Below are 12,978 nucleotides of genomic sequence, written 5' to 3'. Positions count from 1 at the left end.
TGCAAAAAAAAATCTTCAAGCAAGAGCATTGTTTCATGTGAAACTGTGCGTATCTCTCTTTGAAAAAAACATAACAAAAATATATATATTAATATACAAAGAGCAACAAAAACAACAACAGAAAATTTAACTTTCTTACTTCACATTGAGGCAAGTCAGTGTAAGTAATAAAATCCTGTCCCTGATCATGGGTCCAAAGATACTAGCATCAAGATAAACATTTGAATACAAATTATATTACAAAAATGGTTAAGGTCAAACTGTAAAAAGAAAATGGCTGCTTATCATTGCCTTTACATTTGTGAGACCTCATAAGTAGGAAAAGATGATTTTATCTGTTAGAAAAACAAAAATATGTATAGTAGCAGTCCATGCTCAGTGCCTTGTGGGACTTCATGGGGATTTGATGATCAGCAGTTGTCTATTTTTAAAATCTAATTTCCCTCTACACACTCTACACTACTTCACTAAAAAAAATTGTCTGTTTTGTCAGTGATTCTTGCAGCTAGCTGTTGAGCAGTGTGCAGCAACAGGTTAGGGAGCAGTTATGGATTAATCTGTCATTCCAGTTCTTTTTCTAATATATCATTAAAGGCCCTTTTACTCTGATATTTATGTAGAAATTCACCAACAATGTGATGAGAAGTGATTGAAATGAAAAACTATAAAAATATCTATACATAAATGAGATTCTTCCCTAACGTCCATACAAAGTGCTTTCTCTCTTGACTGCCTTTCACTCCAAAACCTGTTCTTGGAATGTTTGATAACTCCCATATTTACACAATTCAGCATGACAATACAGTTTTCTCCTGAACCACTCAGTACTGATGAAAGCAGCAGACTCTCTCTCTATACAAGTCTTCCCAGACTTCGTCCAGCCGTGGCAAAGTGCTGTTGGCAGTGTGTGTTTCTGCGATCGCTGGTGTTGATACGTTTCATTAGGAGGTAACTCTAGCTGCTCATATCTTGGTTTCATCCTAACAGAGTCTCCCGAGAGTGTGCTGGAAAACAAAGGCGGCAGGGTCTTTTGTGGGGTACACTTAGGACAGGTTCAGTTTACAGTAAACACACAGGCAGGGGTGTCACAGAGGTCACATATGAGTATTCATGAGTGGGTGCAGAGGCTTTTGTCGCAGTTCTGCTGAAGAGTTCAGAAGTATTTAGTGATAAAATTGAAATGTTAAACAAATTTGATAATTGGATGTTTTTTGGTTGAGTAAGTTTAACCCGCAACATTCTTGCTCTTGAAATTCACAATGGATAAGTTCCTTTGACTATAAACAATAAACATAAAAATGGGGAAAACCAAACCTGCTATAGTTTAAGCAAATTTTTAACATGGATTATTGCAAATATATTTTACTTTTTATCTGGTTTATTTGAGATGCTCTATTTATCCTAGTTATTTTAATTAATAGTGCTGTAAGTTTTACATAAAACCTTTTCTCTGATTTTTCATTCCACTGTACTGCAGAAGTGCCTTACTGGAATGAGATCTGGTGACTCTTGCTTTCCAGGAAGAAAGTCTTAGGTTCAAATTGCGATCCGAGGTCTTCCTTACAGAGCTTGCATGTTCTCCCCATCCATATACATATTTTCTCTGGGTACTCCAGTTTCCTCCCACAGTCCAGAAACATGTTAGGTCAACTGGTTTCTCTGAATGACATTTAAATGTGAGTGTGTGCAAATATTATTGTTTGTCCTGGACGTCTTTTGCTGTTTTATGGACTTTGAAACTGTTCAGGATGTTTCTCGAGTCTTGCCCAATGACTGCTGATGATAGGCACCAGAGATGCTGAAAGGACAACCATATATAGACAAGTGAAGGCTGGATAGATGAAGGAACATATTTAAGATGATCTCAGCACTGTGTAATTGTTCATTATTGTGCTGGAAGAATTGGGTATTTTGTCTTTGGTCTCTGCAAACCAGTATTTGGTTTGAATTTCAGCAAGATGTCTTCTCCATTTCTAGATGCTTCTAAGTGCAGGTCATGAGTTTGAGTCAATCACTATTTGTGTTAACAGAAAATGTAAACTAATAAAGTGGTGTGGGAGTATATTTTCACATACTCTGTAAGAATATTTCTAGAAGGCCTTCTAGATGTTTCTATTAAGAAATTCTGCTGTTTATTAATAGATAAGAACCTGCAGAAATTTAAGTCGTGTGCAATTCTGTTTTATTCATACAAGTAAAATAAGTCAACACAATCATTGCTCTTGCAGTGACCTCCGACCTATCCAAAGCAAGTATGTTAATTGGTGGCTGACCAGTCATCATGAAATCAATTACTCTGAGAGACTCACTTGGTGTTTACCAGTTGCCACCTTGACCCTGACTCATTTAACAAATATTAGCTGTGCCTTAAAAGGCACTGGCTCTGATCTGTATATGTCTGTTCACTTGTTATAATGTGTCAAGAAACATCAGCCAATAAAGATTAAGGTAAAGACTTAGTGGTTAGGCTTGGAACTAGTTATAGGCTGGTAGAATGGTTAGAATGGAGTTTGTTGAAGATCAATGAAAGGCCATCCAGTGTCCCATGAAACAGGAGAAGTAGGACTTTGTGTGTGCTGGAGTGTTTGCATTTGTACCTTTTCTGACACAGAGGTCAACCAGTCAACTAGGTGCTGAGGGAACCATTTTTCACAGGCTTTGATTTGCCTGTGAGTAACTTGGCAAGTATGCTTTCAAAGTCCAGTAGTCTGCGGTCCCAACAGACCACCACAATGGAGGTAATCCCCTCTATCACAGCCAGCGCAAACACATTAGCCGCGCAACATCAACACTGCGCTCAAGAGTCTCATTGACAAATCCTCCTTGGTTTCTCAATGAAATTCAGATGAGAGGCCGCAATGTTCCTTTCCCAGTAAACAAGGAGCTCAAATGTTGGTTGTCTAAGTCTGAAAACTGCAAAGTCCAGTTTGTGTATAACACTTTTTTAATTGCCATATTGAATCAATGAAACACAGAAACCTATGCAAAATTCTTCCTTCAAATGTGTGATAGTCAAACAAGATTTTAAACCTTCATGTCAGTCCAACAGTTCTACTTGAGAGTGCAACATTTTCTCAACTTGTACTGTATTTTTCTTGCACCAACTGCTTCTGGATGTTTGCATACTGGAGTTTCTTTTGGACTGGGCCATGATTTAGATGTTCTCTACTAAATTAAAAATAATATATTTTCTGAAAAGTTTCCAAAAAGTGTTTTTGCCAAGTTTCATATTTTCTGTGGAGTTGCTGGTGCTAAAGAACCACACACAAGTCATTCATTGTATTATTCTACCCATGGTTAATCAGTGTTGGTAGATGTTTTCATGGATTGTTCATGGAAGATAAAATGCATGCCATATAAAACATGCTATAAGTTATTAGTGTTTTGATTCTTTTTGTGTTCCCTTTCTGATTATTTTCTCTCCAACCTGATGCTATTTTATTTAGCACCAACTTTCTGCAATAACTTTCATTTATATCAGACAGTTATTGTGATCGAGTATACAGACAGCAGATCAGCATAATCTTCAGTGTAAGTAACTACATGCAATAATGCAAAATGTTTCACAGGTTTATATGGGATTGGTACTGGTTCCAGGAACCGCTATACTAACTCTGAGAACTAATCTGTTTCCCAAAGCAGACATAACTAGGATCGTTGTATACTGTAGGTAAGATAGTGACTGCTGACAACCATTTCACAGATTAGACAGACATCTTCTGCCGCTCAAAGAAAAACACTGGCATGTCTTGGAGTGCCGCGTGCAAGTGAAAGGTGGGAAGAAGGTGAGGGGAGTAACAGAAACATATAATTGGTAAGTCACATTATTGCTTGGATTTTCTTGACTGGTCTTGAAATAAAATCCAGAGTCCTCAGCACCCGAGACAAAGACAAGACTGAGACCAAATGCAGCCGAGTACGAGACGACACCATCAAAAAATGGTCCCGAGTCCGGTCTCAAGTACTACAACACTGATCCTAACCCTATTGATCACATAGGAAAAAAATCTGCTAAAAGCCAATTAAGCCAGTAAAATATGCCAGGATTGAGGAAGCAATGGTTTAAATCTAATAATTGTCCTATGAAATGTTTTTATTACAAAGGTGTAACCCAAAAATGCATTTCATGAAGGGCGAAACCCAAAGAGCTCTCTTTGCAACCTTGCTGTTGTTCACTCTGCTGCTGTTCCACAGAACACCACTAGGTCAATAATATGGAAGTGAAAATAATATGATTTCTCCCATAAACCAATTTCTGTTGAGAAGTTTGCAGCAGAAGGTTTGGAGAAGGCGAGGAGAACATGATACGATCGAATGAGGGTGGATGTTTCAGTATGACAATGCGAAACACAGCCAACGAAACGCTCAGCTGGTTTCAGAGAAAGCTCTGAGACGTTCAGATTACATGAAAGAGCCAGTCAAACTCTTCAAAATATGATGTTTCTGTGAAGAAATGAACCAAAATCACATCTGAACAATGCATGTGACTAGTTTGGCTACACCGGAGGTGTAATTTGCTTTACCAGTTAAGGTTTTCCCATAAATAATTTCAGTAGCTATGTTCAGTAGTTATTTGATTTTACCAGGGTTCTTTAAGTCTCCATGATGTGTGTATTGTGGGAGGAATGGTTCTTTTGAACTTTCCAGCATACACCACCAAAAAAATAAAGACATTGAACGGGACCAGACCAGACACCTTCCCAACTCTCACTGTCAGCTTTCCTGATAATTTTTACTACGTATCTTAAAATTTCTCAAGCATAATCAATGGAAGCAGATTGGCAGTTCTGAGTTTTTCCAAGTAAAAACAGCCACTTGCTTCTCTCCTTCATACCTCTGAAGTTACTAAATGTCTTAGGCCAAGAGGTTGGAGATCACCACACTTTGCTGCATGTCATTTAATCCTTGGACTTAATTTACTTTGATTTCTTTGTGTCAATTACTTACGTTGTTTTCATCATCTTGTTTACACTTATTTTCAACAGTACCATTCAAATGCATTTTAAGTGAAAAATGTTGACGTCTTCAATAATTGACTTTTCTGGCGTATCTGACACAGGCAAGAGAACAGAGAAAACCTGGGTTTTCCCCTGAGACCAGCTTATTAAGGCTTCAAACATCCCTCTTTGTTGTGAGGAAGTAAAGTTTTGGATTTTTCTGAAAGGCAACAACGAACCTGTCCTTTCTGACTTTCAACCGCTGTGTCAATCATTCATCTGAAAAGCGGAACAGCAACATGTCTAGAAGCAACGTGGACATTGAATTTTTGATGTGTTTAGAGAGGCACAATAGTTAGTGGGCATTGGGCCTTCAGGCCCCCGTTGGGGATGTGGGCTCCCAAGTGAGAGCGCTGTAGACTCCCAGCTGTTTTATGCAACATGCTGAACAGTAGGGGGTCGCCCTGTGTTTGTTTAAAACTAACAGGAGTCCCATTAAAGCCCTGACTCCCCTCATTTAGGACTGCCATCGGGACACAAAGGACAGCCCTGGGAAGCGGCACGTTGCAAGGGACACCAATTATCAAGGCGAGGACACAGACCGGCTTGTTCGTGCTCAAGGACATGTCAACTCATTGGACGACCCCCTCCGTCAAACCCATTAACCAGAGCGCACAGAGAGGCATCTTAATTGGTGTTGGGCAAACAGATTTTGTCACAAAGTTGCAAAGGAAGCTAAGTAGCTGAATGTTCACATTGTCTAACCCCTGACCTGGGCTTCAGGGGCCGTTCAGAGACATCATTATGCTCCATTACTTTGAGCAATCGTCTCAGGCTCATCCTATACCCCAGCGGGAGAATCCAGGACAGCAATTAAAAGCAATATTCCAGCAATAAAGATGGCATAAATACAAAGTGAGCTCTTTTCTCTCTGTCCAGTGATATTATAGTGGCGAGGGGCAAGATTTGGCACAGACAGTAGCTGGTAGGGTCCTTTGGTTGGATCCAGTCACTGGGTGTCATCTCAATCTTTTTCTTACATTGAAGCTGTTCCTTCTTCTCAGCGCAATCCCCTCGCTGGACCCCCGGATCCCCTGTACTTCCCACCCTTTCTGGCTCTTTCATTCTGTTTTAAATGAGATTTTGTTTGAGGGAATCACTTGACATCATTAGTTTTGGAGAGTGGCCACCATGGCAGGGTTGCTTGTCTTGGCTCATGAAAACATATGTCAGATTAGCAGCAGAGGACTTGTTTTTTGACCTCAGGTGAAAGGTCTGCACTGTTTTCTTTTTGTTATTTCACTTTGGTTTAATGCTCTTCTTCCTCTCTTCTCCATTATTGGTTATTAGCAGCTGATTATTCTGTCTTCAAGTTTAATCTGTACAAACAGCAGCTTTTTATCTCTATTGTGGTACCCATAAAAATGTGTTCATGGTATGGCAAGAGCCATTTTAACTTAACTTAACAAACTCTTCTTTTGCCACTTGCCCTGGACAAGATCATCAAAAATGTCCGTGTTGTAATGTCTCAAGAAATATTTAAAATCTTAATTAATCTTACAAATGAAAATGAAAGGTTTAGGATGGCAACATCAATGAATGCAAACGCTTTAATGAACTGTTTCAGTCAGAGAGAACGTCTTGCAGTGTCCTGGGACGGGTCCTTGTTTTTCTTGCTGAGACTGATTATCGCACTCACAGAGGCTATTTATAGACTCTTACAATTTTGGATTACCCTGTGGGTCATTTCTGAGATCAAAGTAAATCATTTTGGTTTAATTACAGCCCATGTTTATCAAAGCCTGAATTCATACACTGCAGACTGAGGAGAAAAGTTGTGCTTCAAAATTTGGCACTCTGGAACTGGTGTTTCTAGCTCAGTGTAATCTCAGTCAACATGTCCTGTACTGGTGCAGAAAAAAAAAGACATTCTTGAAGAACTGCCACTGTTTCCCTTTGGTAATTTGCCAAACCATCAAAATTAGGAATGTCCTAACTTTGTGCATCAAAAAACACTCTCCAAAAGCCTTACAATCACTGGATGTGTAGCCATGATAGATACGTCTTGAAAGCAATTTTTTATTTGCATTCAAAGCATTTAACCAAATGAGAATTACATTTGGTAAAATATTTGAGAAAAGCCTTGGTTTTGCTTTGTTTGCTTTGAGGTTATTCATTTAGTCACTTTGCCCATTGAGACTCTTTGGTTTGCCAATGATGCATCATAGAACCTACTGCCAATTATGTTGTAGTACTCTAATTCCACTGGTTGTAAACCCTTGAACATGCCTGACAGCTGACGTTATTAAGTTTGAAAGCCTCACATTGATTGCCCTACATACAAAATGTGTTGTTATTGTGGCCAAGCAACTCAATCTTTGTCCCTTTTGACCAACAAGAAGGCATACAGTTTCCCATGTGGTTTTCCATCTGCAGCTTGCAGTCGGGCTCCAAGGTGTTAACTTTAAGGCATGTCGCCAAGTTTTGCAAAGTCCTAGACATAAACCATTCATTTTTTCAGGTATGTTGTAGAAGGGATGCATCCAAGACTTGCAGGACAGTGACACTCAGGTACTGGAGTTGTTGACCCCTGCATCAGAGTAAAGGTCAATCAAGCAATCCCGTTTATGTTGGCAAAGAAACTGCCAGCAGTAGTCATTCAAAAACACCAAGAGGAAGTTGAGAAGTTTTGCAATCAGAAAGTGCAGAACAAATTCAAACTTGTACACTTAATTTTATTGTTGTTTGTTGCATAATCATTCCATTCTGGTACAAGACGGCTCCAAACTAACTAATGAAAGCTCAAATTGAATACATTTCTGCCTATTTTGATAACTGTATTTTGTTTCAATGTAATTTATCTAACTTGACTGTTTGCTTGTGGGATTTATTTCTGTTGCCATGATTTGTCATATTTCAGAAAAAGAGGAAAAGGTGTGTTTTTATTTGGAAATCCTTGTGTGCTATTTCCTTTACGCCAGGTTCTTCTCACTTTATGCTTTTCTTTATGCAAAACTATTACAAATTTTGACAAAAAGTGGAGTTGTTCTGATTATAAGTAGGATGCATGACTGAAGAGAAAGAATAAAATTGTGGAGCATGCAAGAAAACGAGGTGGAGCTCCTGTTGAGTTGCAACATGCTGATGTCATTTTTGTTCAGTCTCTCACTTTTTTCATTTTATGTAACATAGCTCTGAATTCTGACTCATGCACTGACCTAAACAATGAAAACTGCCATTTGAATGTCTGACTACTGAACGTTTAGGAGAGCTTAATGCTTCTATTAATTTTCCATTCTTTGATTGCACCATTTATTATTTAAAGAAAAAAAAAACTTCTATTGTGTGCTAGTTTTACCATTACTGGAAAAAGGCGTCAGAACCTAAAAATGTGGCCTTGATAGAATCAAGCAGCTTCTGCCTATTGGTGGGAAAGTGCTGATTAATTGTGTCGTAGCCCTGTGAGAAAGTACGCCCAGCGCAAAGCACTAATTATGGGCCCTGCCTGGCTGAGAGAAAAGGGGACAAAACTCTCAACAAAGACTCATCTCATATCTCAAGACAATGAGGGGCCAAAAGAATAGGAGAAAGGAGAAGTTAATGAGCTGTGTCACCTGGCATCTGTTGATGCTGGGACCAGGGCTGACGTATGAGTGTTTGTGAAAGAGACAATCTTTTTGCGTTTGTGTTTATGTGTCATTTTATGGTTTTCCCTTTATTATAAATTATTATATTTATTATGTTTATATTACAGACAGATGAAGGAATAAAAGACCTATGATTTTTCCCCCATATCACATTAGTGAAGAGGTTCATGTTATTGAATATTGTAGTGATGCATGTCTTATAAGTTTTTTTTTTTTTTTTTTTTTTATCTCTTCCTCTCTATGTGTCTCTGACTTTTAAATACATCAAATATTTAAAATGCTATCAAACTTGTTTTAAAGCTGAAGCTGGGGCAAGAAAATAGGAGTCTGAATAAATTTAATAAAATATTTAAAGGGTGCACTCCTTTAAATTAATTATCCATTGTCTTGTTTAATTTAATATAAAGGCAGACAACTTTCCAGGTCACTTGTTAATCAAGCTCCATTTGTTGTTATTATTCTATTTTTTTTTTTTTTTACTTTAACCACAGATTTGTACAAAATATATTAATGTAATGATAAGATGAATGGAACTATGAAAATAAATATGGTGCCATACAAAAGCTATGATATTGAAGTTTTTTCAGTTTCTTTCACGTTGCAGCTATTATATTCTATTGAGATTTTATGAGATAGACCACAACATAACGTGCATTGCTGGAAGAAAAAGAACATTCTGTTTTTAAAAGTAAAATTATAAATACACGCGCCTGTTTTAAGAAGAGCTTAGAGGTTTGTTAGGGAACATTAATGTCGAAAGAGCATCATAAAACCAAATATCACAGCAGAAAGGTAAAGGAGAAAGTCAAAAGAAGATTAAAACAATAAAAAGAAATTGTCAATTAGACAAACTCCATCTACATTTCTGGTCTTTCTGGAAGAATAGCCAGAAGAAAGCCATTTGCATGTGGTAACAGGTCATGCAGGATACATAATAAACATGTGAAAGGAGGTGCTCTGGTCAGCGTAACCTGAAAACAGTGAAACATGATGACCTCAGCACCAAGCTGTGGGGATGAATTCCTTCAATAGGAATAGACGTAGGTAAAAAAATCAGATTTTAATGACAGATAGAGAAAACCATGCACATGCACTGCTTTGTGTTGGTCTGTTTCATAAAATCCCTATATATATATATATATATATATATATATATATATATATATATATATATATATATATATATATATATATATATATATATATATATATATAATATTGTTGAAACTTCAATAATAGTGGAAACTCTCTAGAGAGACAGAGAAAGAAATTGTTGCAAAAGTTGAAACAGAAAACAAGTCCAGTTAAATTCAATTAAAAGACTTAAAATTGTTTTGTGTTTGCATCTTTGTAAAAACATTTTAGTGACATGTACAAAGATATAAATAAAATAATTACTACGTAAAATTAGTATTTAATTGAAGTGTCTGCTTAATGGGGTTACAGTTATGTTACCTTGTATTTTGTGGCATTTCATTTAGTTTAAAATTTAATTGTAAAAAGTAGTTGTTGTTTTTTTCAGTTTAAATCCAGTATTTGTTCTTCTTTAAAACAATAGTTTGTTTTACGTCATTATATCATTGTTGTTGGAAAGATACCAAATTATCTTCTGATTCTGTAAAAATAAAAATCTACGAAAAGTTTTGTTGTTGTCGCTTTGCTTGACTTTGACTTTGCATGTTGTTCAGAGGAAAACAGAAGAGGTCTGGCTTTGCATAAAGTGTACGTACAGTAAGCACATTTGTAATCCTGGAAAAACACAACTCAGCCATTTATGTAAAAAAATACTTTGAGCATCACAGAGTGTTTCTCATGTGGAATCCAGTCATAAAAGGCAACCAGTCAGCTGTGGTCAGCATTTAGGGTAAGTTAGACGGGTGGTAGCAGCAATGTTGTTTAGACAGTCAATGACGTGACTTGAGACTACATTCAGCAGCACGAGGTATAGAGTAGCTAGAACTTTGTTTTGTTTGGCTTCATATTTTTAATTTTTTCTTTACAGACAATTCCAGTTACGTTCACAGAGACAAAGCTTGTTTTATGTCTCAAAGTATGTACTTTTCTGTTGACAGGGCTAATTGTTAAGTGTGTGGCTGCTGAGCTCCAGGCCAAAGAAACCACTTTGTTGTTGTTGCACTAAAACTTGTAGAACTTATTCAGAACCACAAGTTTTTTTTTTCTCTCCATATTGACACAGCCCTGGTCATACTGTACCCATTGTGCAAAGTTTCAGCATGCAGCGATCTTTCTAATAATAGAATAAAACCTACTTGGCAAGCAGGACTGCTTTTAAAGATTCCACCTCCTTTCAGAAGGAGGCTAAGCTTTGTAAAAGGGAATTCTATGTTTCGTTTTGAAGTTATTGGTCCACTTCCAAGACCATCCAGCCTCCAATGATCAAAGGTTGAATCAGAGAAAAGCCTAGCGGGAGGCTTATGCAAAAATGCCATCTCCTTATTGCGGATGGGGTGACATGTTTTAAACCATTGGCACTCGTTTAAATGTCAATATACCCAGATGCTGTTTGGTTGTGCTTGGTCAAGTTTGAAGTATGCAGTACGAGGGGTAAAAAGAAAGAAAAGCCTCATTCTCACATAACTAGAGTTTGTAAAGTTGGATTAATTAGATTCCTCAACTTGTTAAACGGTGTTTTAACTAAACATCAGACGCAAAAGTCATAAACTGTAGAGATTTTCAGTAGCTAGAAATAAATTAAAAGTACTTATTTGTATTGCCCAAACAAATAGGATATATTTTTATTTACAGGGGAGCAAAGATGGTAAGTATAGATTATTATTGTATTATACTACATAATAATATATTATATAGTATTATATTATATTACAATATGTACATAAATATTGTTTATCATGAATTTAAGAGAGCAAAGAAAAAACTTTGATAATTTACAATTAATTATTTATATTACCAAGCTTTCCTTTTGTTCCTTCGAAGAGCCTCATATTGACACCGAGTATTTGTGTTCAAACACCAAATATGCATTAATACACTCAGTGGAAAGTATATTGGCACTACTGTAGAAGCAAACATCCTTCGTCTTTCTTAGTTCAGCCCTTGAAGTTACGTCAAACCAGTACCAAAGAAAATAAGTGATGGCTCCAAGATTGGTTGGTCTGCAAACACTAGTCAGTAACGATCAGGTTACTTTGTAGTAACCTGATCTTTAGAATATCTGAAGTCTGCTCTACAGAAAAATCCATGAATGAGTCGATCTTTCATGACACGATTCACAGAAATATCTGCACATAGTGAATCAAGAACAGGTGTACTTGTCACTCCATCTTGGCCCTGGTGTTATATGATCGTCATACAATGGCATTTATGGTATTTATGTCAAAAATAACATTGTAACTGTTGCAATGTTGAATCAGGTACACATGTACCTAAAAACCTATTTTAACAAACTATTTGCCTGAAACAATGTCAAAGAGGACCAATATTTTTTTTATTTAATTCAGAAGCATCCCACTTGAAGCTAATGAGTGACCCAGATCTGGCCACTCACAACAAACTATTCTGGAAGCCCCCTCCTGCCGTTTTTATTATTATCATTTCTCACGCAAAGTACAAAAAGAAAAACAAAAAAATAACACGACATCCAGTCAAGTTTAAACCACATGAAGTATTCTACAAAATCCCCCAGTCCTCTTACAGCAAACCCCTGAAGACAAAGAGTGTTCAGCGTGGATCCATTACGTTAATGGTGCATCACCGGGTCACACGTCGAGCACTCTGTTTCCACCTTTAAAAGCAGGTCAGACATTTGAAATCCCATGACAGAATGGGGAATCTCTGGATCTGCTGGAGGTGACTACCAGAGTGGAGCGAAGAAGGGGGGCCCTGATAAGATCGCAAGGAATTTAAACACGAGTATTTTTCCCCCTTCAAAGCCTCCATCTTTCAGTCTGACAGTAACTGTAAACATCATTCCTGCACACAGCATTATGAGATGTGCTACTCTGCATTCCTTCAGCACTTTAAAAAACATCCAAAAGACTCCACAATAGTGTCAGTTTTTGCATTCAAAGAGCATTGCACTTGCATAAAAAGTTATATCTTACATGCTATTTGTCTAAGGAACTTTTTCTTTTATTGCAAAAAAATATCCTGTTTGTGTTTCATTCCGTTTTTGTCATTTTAACAGAAACTAGACACTGAAATACTACCTTCTCATCCAATGATGACTTTTGCAGATGTAACCCTATCAACATTGCAGTAAAATCACCAGATTTGTGAACTCTCAGAGGCCTTTGTGGTGATATAAAAAGCTCTGAGAGATGTTGCAATATTTTTTTTAAAGAGATGACCTTAAAAGCAGACCTCACACTCCTGAGTTTGTATATAAAAATGCATACCTTGGCAGTATGTGGAGA

This window comes from Poeciliopsis prolifica, unplaced genomic scaffold (assembly GCF_027474105.1).
Source record: "Poeciliopsis prolifica strain line A6 unplaced genomic scaffold, Auburn_PproV2 SCAFFOLD006, whole genome shotgun sequence".
Classification (NCBI taxonomy): Eukaryota; Metazoa; Chordata; class Actinopteri; order Cyprinodontiformes; family Poeciliidae; genus Poeciliopsis; species Poeciliopsis prolifica.
Note: the sequence above shows the minus strand (reverse complement) of the source record.